Source organism: Chiloscyllium plagiosum, chromosome 17 (genome assembly GCF_004010195.1).
Source record: "Chiloscyllium plagiosum isolate BGI_BamShark_2017 chromosome 17, ASM401019v2, whole genome shotgun sequence".
NCBI classification, from domain to species: Eukaryota; Metazoa; Chordata; class Chondrichthyes; order Orectolobiformes; family Hemiscylliidae; genus Chiloscyllium; species Chiloscyllium plagiosum.
In genome coordinates this window covers 40,842,882-40,858,110 of record NC_057726.1, presented here as the reverse complement: position 1 = coordinate 40,858,110, position 15,229 = coordinate 40,842,882, and the positions used below count along the sequence as shown (strand labels likewise).

Here is a 15,229-nt window from a genome sequence, read left to right as displayed (position 1 = left end):
AAGGCAAGTTTAAAGAAACTGCCTACAGCTTCACTAGATACCAAACTGTCCCAGTTCCTATTTAATTATAGGACCACCCCTCATGCAGCTACAAGGATAACATCAGGAACACAATGCCGGACACTAGGCTCTGCTAAGTGAGAGACAGTTTACTTCAGGAGATGCCTTTCTTTAAGGTTAAAAAGAAACAGGTGGTCGCTATTGATTATCTGATTATGTTATCTATAGGGAGCACCTGTTTACTGGGTGTGGAATGAACAGAGTAAGACTAAGGAAGTCAATAAGCTCTCTCCACCAAAGAAAAGATATGTGTCTTGATTTTAATCTCTCGAACTGGCTTGGAATCTATTAGCTTCAATTTCCTTATAACTTTCCTTGCTTTAAAATGCACGATCTTAGTTTCTCCTGTCTGTTAATGTCAGGTATGTGTGTCATCCCTAATATCATTTGGATAAATTTCCTCTGTGCTACCTCTAAGGCTTTGACATCTTCTTAAAATATTATTTCCTGAATTGGAACCAATACGAGAGATTTATAAAGCTTTAGTGTAACTGTTCTTTTATATTTGATAGCTCTACCAACAAAGCCTGGGAGAAGTTTACTATTTTAAAAGACTTATGAAGTTCTGCTGTCACTTTAAACACTTAAACAATAATGGAGGTGATTCCAAAAAGCAACTTGTTTTCATGGTATGTGGGGAAACATTTTTCTGTCCCTGTGGCTGGATGTGTAGGAGTAGATAGATGTTGAAGGAATGATAAATGAAATATGTAGCTCGTATAAGTTCACAAACTATGTCCAGGCAATAGTTTAATTATAGCAAAGTTCCATTTCTGAACAGCGAGAACAAAAGAAGGGACTTCTATTGAAAGACTGTGGCAGTAAATGTGAGGTACACAAAAAAACCATACATTAACACACAAACCTCATGAATTTCTTTGACTCCTTAGGAACTACTCTTCCTTTCCCAAGCCGTAAGTGTCCCCAAAGGAGATTTCATTCTGGAAACGTTGGATGCTGAAAGCACAAAGGTAGCTGAAAACTAAGTGATTACCTGAGAGTGGAATCTTCCAATACAAATAATATCGTCTAAACAAAAAAAAATCACTCATAAAAACTGAATTAGATTGTATAAATAAGTGAAAGTAGGACTTTGTAATTCTCATGCCACATCAATGTGGTTTATGTCAGCAACAGAGCCTCATAAAATTATAATATATTGATCTCACAAGACCAGGGAGATTATAAGCACAGGCATACAGCAGGAACGCTTTGTTGAAGTATCTAAGCAGAAATCTATCAGGAAATGCTTTGATCAACGTGGATAGTTTTCTAATTAAAATTTATTTGCATGTTAAATTCTTCTAAACTCCTGCTGATTCAATTGACCATTCACTGAACAAATGGAATAGATGTGGTTGTAATTAATACAGTGACGTACCATCAGCATTTTAGTTTGTCACAGCTAGTTTGAGTTTCCAGCTGATGTTTTGATTTTCAGCCAAACTGCCAACTTAAGTCAGACCAATTAAAGTGACATGCTATTTTTTATAGAATTTTCTTAATGTAGTGGAACCCTATGTTTATCTTGGAGCTTTCATATGTTCCATGTAATATCCTACACTTCACACTGTTGTCAGAAAGTGAGCATGGATCATGGATGTGATTTGTCCTACAAAGAGTACTTAGGTGAAGTCTACTGAAGATAGGATGAAAGTAAGACACTTACAAGTTGTATGTATGTTGAAGTATGTGATTTTATGATGAATGACCTGAATGAGCAGAAATGAACAAATGTGATATATATTGAGCACATTTACTGCTGGAATAGCACATGGAAATGTTTTGCAGCTTGTATAATTGGCTCAGCTATCTGAAAACTGCCCGTTTGAAGTATCTTTATTTTGGAAGCTTCCTTCTTCACCTTCAGCTGTTCCAAGATCATGGATGTACCCACTGCATTGACCAGTCCTGAAGAAGGGTTACACCCGAGACATTGACTTCTCCAACTCCTGGTGCTGCTTGGCTTGCTGTGTTCTTCCAGCTTCCTGCCTGTCTTTTTTGGATTCTGGCATCTGCAGTCTTTTTGTCTCTAACCTCCTTCTGCCAGTCATATTACACTGCTGTCTTCTGGAAAGAATGCCTTGAAATGCAAATTAGGAAATCCCACTTTGCATTCACAAGGATATTTTACTCAGCTCCAGACTCTGAACAGATATATAACAGAATCTAATACTTAGCCAGCAGAATTTAGTTTGGCTTAGTGTAGAAATTAGTCTTTAGCTGTCACAAAATTCTAAAACCCTGATCATTGTCATTATTTTAACCTTGTGAAAAAGTTAACTTATTCAAAATGGATATAAAATTAATTAAACATGGTAACAATATTTAACTATTAAAATAATTTTCAAATATCTATCTTAATTGCCTGTAAGAGATTTATTGTACTGCATCTAATATTGCTATGAAAGATAGGTTTAACTGTTTATAAATAGTTCTCAATCCACAACAAAGTTCCTTTTAATATACTCTTTGTCCCTCCCTCTATCTTTAGATATCACCTCTCTCATATATAGATGACTTTTGAAGTGGAGGTTAACATAGTAAAATTGTACAAATAGCAAATAAGACAACTGACAGCTTTTAAAACAAGAAGAGCAGAGCTAGAGCAGAGGATTTAAGCACTGGTTTCAAGCAATGTAGGAGCTGCAGTGGGGGTGTAGCTGATTTTTTTTTGTCTTATATGTATTTTCAAATATGAAACCTCTGTAATTTCATTCTAATCGCTATAGATACTTTATCTCTGACTATGCACTTTTATTTGATATCCTTTGGTCTTTTTTGCAGGCACACATACAATTCTTCTGTCTTATCTGATTTAAAATGGCCCATTTATATTCATTTCCAGTCAAATTGACAAAGGGTGCTGACTTTGCAAATTTAATGATGATGAAACTGTTATTGCTTGCTGTCAATACACTGTAAAACTGACAGCAACTTGTGGCATTTGCCTTGTACGGTTAATTCTCCACTCCTCCAACGAGTGCGTTGTTGAAGTCCTAGAGAATGAAGATCAAATAAAACATATTGGCTTGACATGAACATTCACATTTTACGCTCCATTCCCATTGTTCAACATGGTGAATAATGTGTGGCATCGTTTTTAATGGAATACCAGGTATAATTATTTTTGAACAGTCTATCCCTGGAAAAACTATTTTTATATTTACAGAACATTCGATTTCTTGTAATAACAATTACTAAAGTTTGTTAACAACATTGAACTTCTATGTGTAATTTCATGTAAATTTCCTAATTTTTTTTTTAATTTCTGTAAAATTATTTTAAAAAGTAAATGAATAACCTACCTATTACTTCCTTGTTTGCTATTGGTCGGAATTATTCAATATGATTAGCTGCTAATCCTGATTGATGACATCATTGCTGCTGGATGCCAGTGATTGATGACTACTTAAAGATGAAGTTAAAAATCACACAATAACAGTTTATAATCCAACAGGTTTATTTGGGAGCATGAGCTTTTGGGGCACCGTTCCTTCACCAGGTGATTTCATCAGGTCACAACAATCTGATGAAGGAGCGGTGCTCCGAAAGCTAGTGCTCCCAAATAAACCTGCTGACTATAACGTGGTGTTGTGTGATTTTTAACTTTGTTCACCCCAGTCCAACACCTGCACTTCCAAGTCATATTTGAAGATGATCTTTGGTCATGCCAAAGATTAACCAAATGTATTTATTGCTAAAGGAATAGAGTATAAAAGTAGGGAAGTGTTGCTGCAACTCTCCAAGGCATCAGTGAACCTGAAATATTGTATAATTTTGGTTGCCTTACTTGAGGAGGGATGTAGTTACAATTGAGATAGTTCAGAGGAAGTTCACTAGATTGATTCCAGAGATGAGGAATTTGTCTTATGAAGAGAGATTGAGCAGTTTTAGGCCTACACTCTCTGGAGTTTAGAAGAATGAAAGGAGATCCATTTAAGATGCTCAAGTAAATTTATAAAGGAGGCAGAGAAAGACTCTTTCCTCATGTGTGGCAATCTAGAACAAGAGGTCATAATTCTAGGATAAGGGGAATTGGATTTAAAACAGAGATGAGAAAGTATTTCTCTCAAAGAGTCATGAATCTGTGGAGTTCACTACCCCAGAGTGTGCTGGATACTGGGACAGTGAATAAATCCAAGGAGGAGATGGACAGATTTTTAATTAGTAATGGGTTGAAGGATTATGGAGAGTGGGCAAGTAGGAGAGTGGGCAGGTAAGCAGAATTGAAGCCGAGATGAGATCAGCCACGATCATATCGAAAGGCGGAGCAGGCTTGAGGGGATCAATTGCCTACTCTTGCTCCTAGTTCTTATTTTCTTATGTATTTGGTTTGTTGGAGGAAATTTAGTTTGATGGATTAAGTAGCAATTTTTGTTCTATTGTCCTATTTCTGTGAATTGTATTTGTAATTTAAATGTGATAAGTGACTGTCTACAAAATACTTCTTTCCAGATGGTGCTACCAGTCTGAGGAAGGGGTATTTTCTGTTTATTGAATATGCATTCATGCTATGTTCTTTCTATAAATATGATGCCCTACACAGTTGTGTAATTTCAGAATGTATTTTTCGTATTTCACTGATAATATTTGAATTAATGGGATATTTGTTTTTTCTTTGAAAATTCACTTAAAAACAATGTTTGAACTCATAAATGTTAAAATTCACATTGCACAATAATTTAATTAGTAGTCACATTGCTTCCAGCTGCTGAGGAGCCAAAGCACAAAGGAATGCTTTGCATCATTAAAAAATGCCTTTTTTTACTTAATTAGGTTTTAATGTATAGTGTGAATATAATACATTACAAACTACTACAAGTGGCACTGACAATAGAACTTTACATATATTGGACCCAAAAAATCCACAGAGTACCCTTCATGCACACATTTATTTTTACTTTATTGGTAGGTTTTATACATTTTTTGTTTGTGGATGTTGGACCACATGTTCTCCTACTACCACAACATCTAGTTTCTACACACTTCAAAAAGACAGATTTTTCAGGTAATCCTGATGTGCTTCCCGCCTAAATAACCGTTCCTCCATTGCCTCTCCAGTCATTTTGGTTTCAAGGCCAAATGTGGCAATAAATAACTGAGTTACCTTTTCACGCTTATGATTGTATGTCTTGCCAATAATGCCTATTACTGCACAAGTTTAACCCTTATTAGACAAAAATTAAAACTGTGTGTCTTTGATATCACTGTATATCTCTTAGTGAATACTTATCATGTATGACCATGACATAATTTATAGAACTATAAGAATTTAACTGACATTGGATTTATTTTCCAATTCAGTGTGTCCAAAAATCCATATGTCTTACAACCACCCTTTAGAGTTAGTACCAGATGTTTTTGAATATTAAAATTGGACATTAATTAACAAGTGAGAACAGTTTAAATCCCTGAGAATGGCAATAACATTGGTCTTATGACAGGATTATAATAATTTACATAATTTATGCAAATACATACAAAATTCTTAGCCTTTTTAAACATTTACTTAACAAGAACAGCTGACTATCTAATGGGGAACGGCTTTCAGCTTTGCGATGTCCCGCCACCCCTCTGCCACCCAACACCATGGCCCCTGGTGAAGAAGTGGACGTGGCATTTCTGACTATGGGTTTCTGGTTTTCAAACATGATGTCATGATGCATTTGGCAACTGATAAACCCAGGTCCTAAGTGTTTGGATATTTGAAGTTTGGAAGGCTGAGCTTACTTTTCATCTTAGAGGTAGAGCTTGGCCATCTGTTTGTCCAATGGGATAAATACTCATTACTGGTCAGAGAACTGTGCTGGAATAATGATGGGAGACAGCTGGAATTAGTTAGGAAAGCACATTGCTTGTGGGCAACAAATCAGTGAGATAGATTGTTATAGCTGAACTAGTCTTTGTAACATGCTAAAGATAAAGGGCATTTTAAATTTTAGGAGTCACTGGTATGTTGTTAATGATTGCATTCCTCTAACTGTTTTACAGGCTGTTTTCTCAGAGAAACCAAGTTCTAAACCAGAGAAAATAACCTGCAGTAATTATCTGTTTTGCAAGTGATTGAGGAAAAGGATGATGAGAGATTATAGCTAGCTAGCTCTGTGAATGCACTGGCTCCAATTATTTATCCTTGGTCTGACAAATAGGCAATATATGGAGAGGCTTGGATCATCATAGAAAAGTATTTTTAACTTGAAGTCAAGAATTGCAAGCTGCCATAATATTAGATTGCGTCATTAGCCGAGGCCAGCTGTTTTCTCTGTGACAGTTGTACTGAACTTCTATCTCTTTGATATAGAGGCCTGAGGTCTAAGTGATGCTGCTGTTCTTAATGAGGCCACTGTCTTGCTTTGTATAAGGCAGGTCACTGATGCTTTACTTTCAATGACAGATTGCCTTCTATGTCTCATAATACAAAGGGAGCAGCAACAGAAAGCACAGATGGATGGATTTTCAGATTATAACTGGCTCCTCCAGGGGCCTGGAAGTAAGAGGTTACATGCATATTAAAATCTTCTGCAACAGCAAAGTCTGCATTTTCAGGAGTAATGGAGATTCTAACTACTCAACCCGTGGACACAAAACTGGGCCTTTATGTTAATATAAGTATTACAATAATGTAGAATCATCCATTGATGTCTTAGAACCATTTCAGAGAGTCGTGAATATTTGGAATTGGCGAAATGAGCAAATAAAATGTTGAATTTAATTAAGAGTTGGATGGGTGTTTTGATGGGGAAATTACTTGCAGGATATTAGTGGTGAACAGTGCATTCTGAGATCTAGAGCAAAGTGATGTTTGTGGATTTACTCGGGTTGCTAACCTTGAGGGCATTGTACCCCAGGGCCTGCCTCCTGATTTTCCTCCTACTCCTTGCATTGCAGGTTCATTGCCATGTAGATAAGGAGAGCAAGAGTAAGTGAGTGGCTACTGAAAACTATGTAGAGAAGCCAGATCGGACTTATATAACTGGTGGGAGATTATATGGATCAATCTGATCCATATAATTGGGGCTGTCTGTTTCTCAATGTGATCAAGAAAGCAAGATATCAATGTTAAAGTCAGAATTAAAATTCCCTGGCCTCATGCTATCTTCATTCTTCCCTTGTCCTGATACCTCTTCCACATAATTCATTTTGGATATTGTCACAGTCTCAGTGAATGCTGTAACAAATTGACTGGTACTTGCTGCTTTAAACCAAAAAGCCTGTTGAAACAGGTCAAAGTCATCTCACTTAAGATCCATGAGTGGGAGAGAACAACCTTCAGTCAGTTGTGTACTTGAACTCCGGTGATAATGATGACTTTGAAACACACTAAATGGCAGAATACACTCATCATATTTTTGTTTGTTTACCATTTTTTACAGCTTTTAATAATCAGAAAATGGTTGCAACATGGACAGAGGCTGTTTGACCTTACCTCCTCTGTAGCGGCTTACCTACTCCCATTTCCCTGATTTTTTTCTCATAATCGTGCAACTGTTTCTTTTTAGCTAAATATCTAATTGTCTTTGTGTACTTTGAATCTGCTTCCTCCATACTCTCAGCCAGTGAATTCCTGATCCCAGTGACAAACTGTTAAAGGCTTTTCCTTATTTCACAGTTGCTTCTTTTAATACCCACCTTAAATCTCTGCAGTCTGTCAACAGAAAAACATGGCTAATCTGTTCAGGTCTCACATGATTTTAAATATATCTACCAAATAAATGCAACCACTGTAACTAATGTTGCTCATCACTTGAAATATTCCTGTGAAAATTTTCTGTTCCCTCTTTGATGTCACCACATCCTTCTTGATGCGTGGAGCTCAGTCACAATGCTTGAGTTAAAGCCAAGCTAATGTTTCATATAGGTTCCTCATAAATTATTTGCGTTTGCTTTTACTTATAAAGCCCAGTATCTCAAATGCTTTGTTAATCATTCTTCACACCTGCCCTGCAACCATCAGTGATTTGATACACATTTACCTCTGTTGCCTCTACTTTTGCATACCCCGTTAAGAATTATAGCCTGTGTTATTTTTAATTGCGTCTCCCCACTCTTTCTATCAAAATTAATAATTCCACTATTCTCTATATTAGGCGTCATTTACTACTTGGCCAACAATGTCACAAGTCTGTCCATGTCATTTGAAGTTTAGCAGTATCCTCCTCATCATTCACAATAGTTTCATATTTTGTGTCATTCTCAAATTTGGATATTATCCCCTGTATACCCAAGTACAGGTTATTATTGATCAGGAAAAGCAGTGGTCCTTACCAGTGCAAGGGGAACATCACCACATATCGTCCTCTAGTTCAGAAAGTGACTGTTCCCAAGGATGATCAGACTAAAACCTTAACTCTGACTTCTCTTTGCAGTTGCTGCCAGAGCTGCTGAGCTTTTCCAGCAACTTTCATTTTTGTACTCTCTCTTTTCTGTCATTCAACCACTTTTTTTACACCCTATCTATTCTGTTGCTCTAACTTTGTGAATAAGCCCAGTCTGTGTCATTTTATCACTTTCTTTTAGAAGTCAATACATACATTTTAACCTTACTGCACTCATCAAACCTTTCTGTTATCAAAAACCTCAAGCAAGTTAGTTAAACATGATTTATCTTTAATTAACCTACATAGGTCTTTCTTGATCAATCCATATTTATCAAAGTGACTGTTAATTTTGTCTTAGACTATTGCTTCTAAAGATTTTCCTAACTCTTGAGGTTGAATTAAAACAACTGCAGTTGCTGGAGATCTGAATTGAAAGCTGGTGAATCTCAGCAGGTTTGCAATATCTGTGGGGAGAAGGCAAAGTTAATGTTTTTGAGCCCAGTGACACTTCATCAGAACTGATATTGCAATGACTGGCCCAAAGCTGCTGTGTTCAATCTTACATCCTTTTTTGAACAACAGGGTAACATTTGCAAATATCAAGCATTTGGCCCCACCCGTCCCTTATCTACAAATGGTTGTGAGGTTATGACTAGTACTTACACAGCTCCCATCCTTCATTCCAACGCTATCCCTGGATAGATTTCATCTGGTTCATATTACAATATAATCCATATACAATAATTGGCATTTTGCTCTATGTGTCAATGCATCTGCATTTCACAAGAATGATCAGGCTTTTCAATTGAACTTGCCCTTAACTATCAAATCAAACAGTTGGGGAATTTAAAGCAAGTGCTGGAACCTCCCCAGTTTGGAGGGCAAACCTGAAGCAGTTAGTCAGTTCATCCTGTCATTGGTTGTGGATAGTATTTGGATGTAAAATTGTAAAATGTGCTGAAGTTTTCTGAGGTTCACAATTAATGTTTCTCTATAGTAAGAAAATGCCAACTTGAAGTTTTCTTTCCACAAAAGGACATTTGCGTGGTGTCTTCTTTGAAAATTCATTTTCGCCATCATTTAAAATGATAAGCTGATTCTGTTGTGTGAGTTCGTCTTTCAGCATCCCTGTTACTATATTTGCTGAATTGCCCGATTTGAAAAATAACACAGAACAGATGGCTCAGAATGATGGCTAGGCTTCCCAATGATTAATGACAATTTATACTGAAATTCTCCTATTTATAATTTTACTACCATGTCATGTGAGTGAGAGCACTGGCTGATTTTTAGGTAAGTTATAATGATTGGTTCTGTAGCAAAAGCATTGTGTTTTTCTGTTATATGTTTGCAGTGGAGACTGCTTTGTTTCTACGCAGTAATCACATGAGTCCACAACAGTAGTATTGGAGTGGGAATGGGGAAATATGCTGTGATTACTAACAATCATATGTAGAAATGGAAATTTCAAGACTGGAGATTATCGCTCGACCCACCAAGAACATAAAATTCAGTTACTTCTGTCTATTTCTGCAAATCACATTTCTTGTTGGCACATAACAATACTTTTCTTGTTCAAACCTTTTTTGTATGGTCAAAAGAACCATAACAAGCTTAAAATTGCTGTTCCTACCAATGACAGATGAAAGTTTAAGGCATCTCTGACATTTCTCTCAAATTATTAGGAGTCTTTTATATTGTTTACTTTGGTCTAAAACCTCCAATCAAACAGCAGACAGGCATATCCCAAAAAATATGCAAGTCATTGCCCATTATATTGATGATAATAATTTCCAGTTCATGTTTATGTTTCAAAAATCTGAAATGTATAAACCACTAGCAAGTTGATTAAAATAGAAAAACAGATAAAAGTCTAGAATTCCATTTCTGTCTCATCACAGTAACTAAGGGCAGCTTGCAATACAATTCTAGGGTCTTAAACACAGTTAGTCAGCTGCTTGACGTTACTAGGGTCGGGATCCATTTTGTGACAGTCCACAGAGCTGATAAGTGGTAGATGCAGTTCAACCTGGAAAAGTGTGCAGTGATTCATTTTGGAAGGTCAAATTTGAATGCAGATTACAGGGTTAAAGACAGAATTCTTGGCAGTGTGGAAGAACAGAGGGATCTTGCGGTTCACATCAATAGATCCCTCAAAGTTGCAATCCAAGTTGATAGGGTTGTTAAGAAGGCGTATGGTGTGTTGGCTTTCATTAATGGGGGATTGAGTTTAAGAACCGTGAGGTTATGCTGCAGCTCGAAAGAGATCTGGTTAGACCACACTTGAAATATTGTGTTAAATTCTGGTCACCTGATTATAGGAAGGATGTAGAAGCTTTAGAGAGGTGATTACCAGGATGCTGCCTGGACTGGAGGGCATTTCATAGGAAGAAAGGTTGAGGGAGCTATGGCTTTTCTCATTGGAGCGAAGAACGATGAGAGGTGACTTAATAGAGGTCTACAAGATGATGAGGGCATCGGTAGAGTGGATAGCCAGAGACTGTTTTCTAGGGTGGAAATGGCTATCATGAGGGGGCATAATTTTGAGGTGATTGGAGGAAGGTTTAGAGAAGATGTCAGAGGTAGGTTTTTTACAGAGAGTGGTGGGTGCATGGAATGCACTGCTAGCAGTGGTAGTGGAGTCAGATACATTAGGGACATTTAATGATTCTTGGATAGGCATGTGGAAAATAGTACAATGAAGGGTATGTAGGTTAGTCTGATCTTAGAATCGGATGAAAGGTCGGCACGTTGTGGGCCGAAGGGCCTATACTGTGCTGTCCTGTTCTATGTTCTACTGTGCATGGCATGACATAAAGTGTGGAGATGAACAGTTAACTAAATAGGTTGAGTGGGAACGTGTTGAAAATTAAAGCTGACATGTTTGACAGACATAGCAAAGAAGAAGATTAGGGTTCACCGAGATAGAAAGGCTGAATCTGTGACTCACTGAGAAAAGCAAATGCTATGTCCTTCCATCATGATGCAAATAGCAAGAATACAATGGCTGGCTCAGCTGTTAGTGCTGGTGCGGGATGGGGAAAATTGGTGAGTTGTTTCGAGTGAGTGAGTAGGAAGTGTAGAACCCTTGCAGAGTGATTGATCTAGGAGGATTAGCTGGGTCAGATCAATTGAGGGTAGATGTTGTATGCAATGGTGAGGAAAGTAGACCATGAGCCTTCGTGGGAAGTAAGAGTAAGTGTGAAGCAGGTAGAGTAAGTGTGAAGCAGCAGGGAGAAGATGGTACCACTCACCCTTATGGAGCAGAGAAGGACATTGACCTTTCCCCCTGCATTACTGCAGGTTCCTCTGAGTCTGCAGTAATTCACAAGAACAGCGCCAGGCTGATGCATTGGTGCACAAATGCATTTTAAGTGCTGTCTTTGTACGTAGTTAATGAGGCAATTTTCAGAAAATATCATGAGAATTTCTGTTCAAGTTCACTGCGAGTAAACCCTAATGAAACTCGACAAAATTGACATGATGTTGATTTCCAGTAAAACTTAGCCTTATATTTCTGTTTGTGTAACTACAATGGATCTCTGTTAACATTCCCCCAGGGACTATCATTATGATGTCATTAATGCTTGCTTTGTTTCAAAAGAAACAGTTATCTCAACAGGTCATTTTGCCTTCACAGTTTGCATGACAATTGCCTTGGTAAAATTGGCAATTAATTGTTTTTATAAGATATTAACCACTGGAGATGTAAAAACTTGGAATGGGTCTTATGAATTTTTTTTTCATAATCAAGTGTGTAGGAATGAGAGCTGTATTAGTTTTAGATTTGTTTTTATCTTTATATGACTCCTGAAGTCTGCCTGTGTTGGGTATTGGGTGAATGGCCTATATAGCCTTTGAGGAGCATATGTTTTCATTGAGTTATAATGGGAGGAATGAGAGACAATTGCTGGGGTGGGTATGTGAGGGTACAAAGAAGGGTTAGAGGTAGTAATAGTTTCTAAAATAACTGGACAAAGACCAAAAGAATCAGGGATATTCCAACCAGCCCACCCAAGGCCATTCATGTTCTGCTTCTAGGATTGGGGGGGGGGGGGTCCACCTCCATCTGACACTCACCAACCTGGAGTGAAAATTGCACAAATCAGAACATCTTTTACTGAGGTCAGTCAGGCAAGCTGGGAAACTTCCCAATTGAAGTTGTCCAACTCTGTGCCCAAAATAAGGTCATTATGATACAGAAGGTGACTTTTCTATTCTCTGTACAGAAAATCCAATCAGTTGAATTTATCTGCTTTTAGCCAATGGGCCTCGAACCTTCTTGCCCTCAAGTACCTATCCAATTTCCTTTTAAAATCCTTGTCTTGCCTTCCTTACCCTCAGAGGCAGTGAGATCCAGGTCATTATCAATTGGAGTGTTAAAGAAGGTTCTTCCATGCACCACCCCGTACCTGTTGTCCAAAACCTGAAAGCTGTATGCATTGGATCTTGTACCATTGGCTAATGAATGGCATTTTTATTTCCAGTTTTACTAAAACTGCCAAAGCCTCGTACCCTTCTACCAGATCTCCCCTCAACCTCTTTGCTGTAAGCTGAACACTCCTAGCTTCTCCAACCTAACCTTGCATCAAAAATCTCTCATCTCTGAAACCATTCTGGTAAATCTCCCCAAAACTCACCTGTGGACTTGCACTGCTTTGTTAATTTGGTGACCAGTGCAGGGGAGCTTACTGTACAGCGGTCTAATCAGTGTTTTGCAGTTGAGAACTGTGTAATCAATGGTTTTAAGGAAGACTGCCTCTTGAGTTATTTTCACTCTTTGCCAAGATCGTGTGCTGTAATATTGATTTTGTGCAAGCACTGATAACAGGGGAAGCAGAGACTGGATTACTGGGCTACAGAAAGCATTTCTTCAATTCTTCCTTGTAAATCTGACAATAAAGAGTGGACAGCAGTATTAATTGTCGTATTTCAATAGGACTCTCGTCAGGCAGGTTTTAACCAATGGACATTAATTTGGTTCATAACTCCTTGTAATACTTATTTATATTTTAGCGATTTTCCTACAACTCAGAAAACCTCATGACTTGGGATTCAGGACCAGCATAAATGCAATATGAGCAATGTTATCTCATGAAAGTTCAATGTACTACTGTTTGGGATTTGTCACATATTCTCCCCATTATCAAGGTCTTCATAACATTGCCTGGCTCTACCTTGGTCCATCAGCTATTAAAATCCTTAACCATACCTTGTCATAACTAAACTTGAATATAAAAGTGTCTTTCTGCACAATCTCCCATTTTCCACCTCTATAAACATTCCAAAATCTTGAGTGATACCAAAATAATCTGTATTACTTCTACCCTACAAAAAATCTACTGATCTCTGGGATAGCCATCTCAGTCTAAATTAGTCTAATAGCTAGAGTAATACAGATTGCACTGTATGCCACATGTTCAAACACTTAATGCAACAACCAGTTTGTTCTCTTGTTACACAAAAGAGTTTCCATTATGTGACAAACTTTAAAATACTACTTTGTAAAATGATCATGACAGGTATTATAAAAAAAAATGGGAAAATATAAAAGCACATAAATCTTTTGTTGATTATTGTCTTTTTGTGAACAAGATGCAGAAATGCCTCAGTAATCTTTAGATTGTTAATCTGATGCTTTGTATGCCTAATACTTTGATAAACCAATTACTGCATCATGAAAATGTAAGATTTATTATAGAATTTAACAGCTAGATATACAGTAGAGGGGAAATTGTTTTTTCTGTTAAATGACTTTTCAAAAATGCGCTAGAATTTGTAAAGCAAGATGGATTTAATGTTGACAACATTGAAATTTAAAGACAAATTGTCCCCCTTTGAAGTATGATTTATCTCTCAATGCTTTATGTTTTGCCCTTAACACGCTTCAAAATCATTTGTGTATCTTCTGTATTTTTCTGTCATGTCAGTGCCTGAAATACACACAGGATCCTTCTCCTCCAGTATAGTTTGACAATCCAGGATGCAATCTTCTCTGTTTGTCACCAAAGATGGTCAGTGATCATCTGCTGGGAGTCAGGATTTGTATGTGCCAGTTCACGTGAACTAATTGTTTTCTGTTTTTGGGTCTGAGCTCCTTCTTCTAGAAATAGAACCAATTAACTAGCCTGAAGTCTCTGGGAAGTTCCTTGACAAAATGTGTTCATAATTTGAGAGAGCAGTTTTATCTGCATTTCTGAAGCTCTACTATACAATTGTATTAGGAGAAAGTGAGGACTGCAGATGCTGGAGATCAGAGCTGAAAATGTGTTGCTGAAAAAGCGCAGCAGGTCAGGCAGCATCCAAGGAGCAGGAGAATCGACGTTTCGGGCATGAGCCCTTCTTCAGGAATGAGGAGAGTGTGCCAACCAGGCTGAGATAAAAGGTAGGGAGGAGGGACTTGGGGGAGGGGCGTTGGAATTGCGATAGGTGGAAGGAGGTTAAGGTGAGGGTGATAGGCCAGAGTGGGGGTGGGGGCACTGGAGAAATCTGAGTTCATCCCTTGTGGTTGGAGGGTTCCCAGGCAGAAGATGAGGCGCTCTTCCTCCAACCGTCGTGTTGCCATGGTCTGGCGATGGAGGAGTCCAAGGACCTGCATGTCCTTGGTGGAGTGGGAGGGCGAGTTGAAATGTTGAGCCACGGGGTGGTTGGGTTGGTCGGTCCAGGTGTCCCAGAGGTGTTCTCTGAAACGTTCCGCAAGTAGGCGGCCTGTCTACCCAATATTGAGGAGGCCACATCGGGTGCAGCGGATGCAGTAAATGATGTGTGTGGAGGTGGAGGTGAATTTGTGGCGGATATGGAAGGATCCCTTGGGGCCTTGGAGGGAAGTAAGGGGGGAGGTGTGGGCA

The 15,229-nt window shown here is 38.1% G+C and overlaps 1 protein-coding gene across 1 annotated transcript in view; it reads left to right on the top strand.

Moving 5' to 3' along the window:
- Positions 1–268: 268 nt before the first annotated feature.
- LOC122558401 overlaps positions 269–15,229 on the top strand; it is a 389,098-nt gene continuing 374,137 nt past the window's right edge. Inside the window, exons 1-2 of the mRNA XM_043706929.1 lie at positions 269–422; positions 951–1,031. The gene's annotated coding sequence lies outside the window, so the exon portion shown is untranslated. The remainder of the gene's footprint in view (positions 423–950; positions 1,032–15,229) is intronic.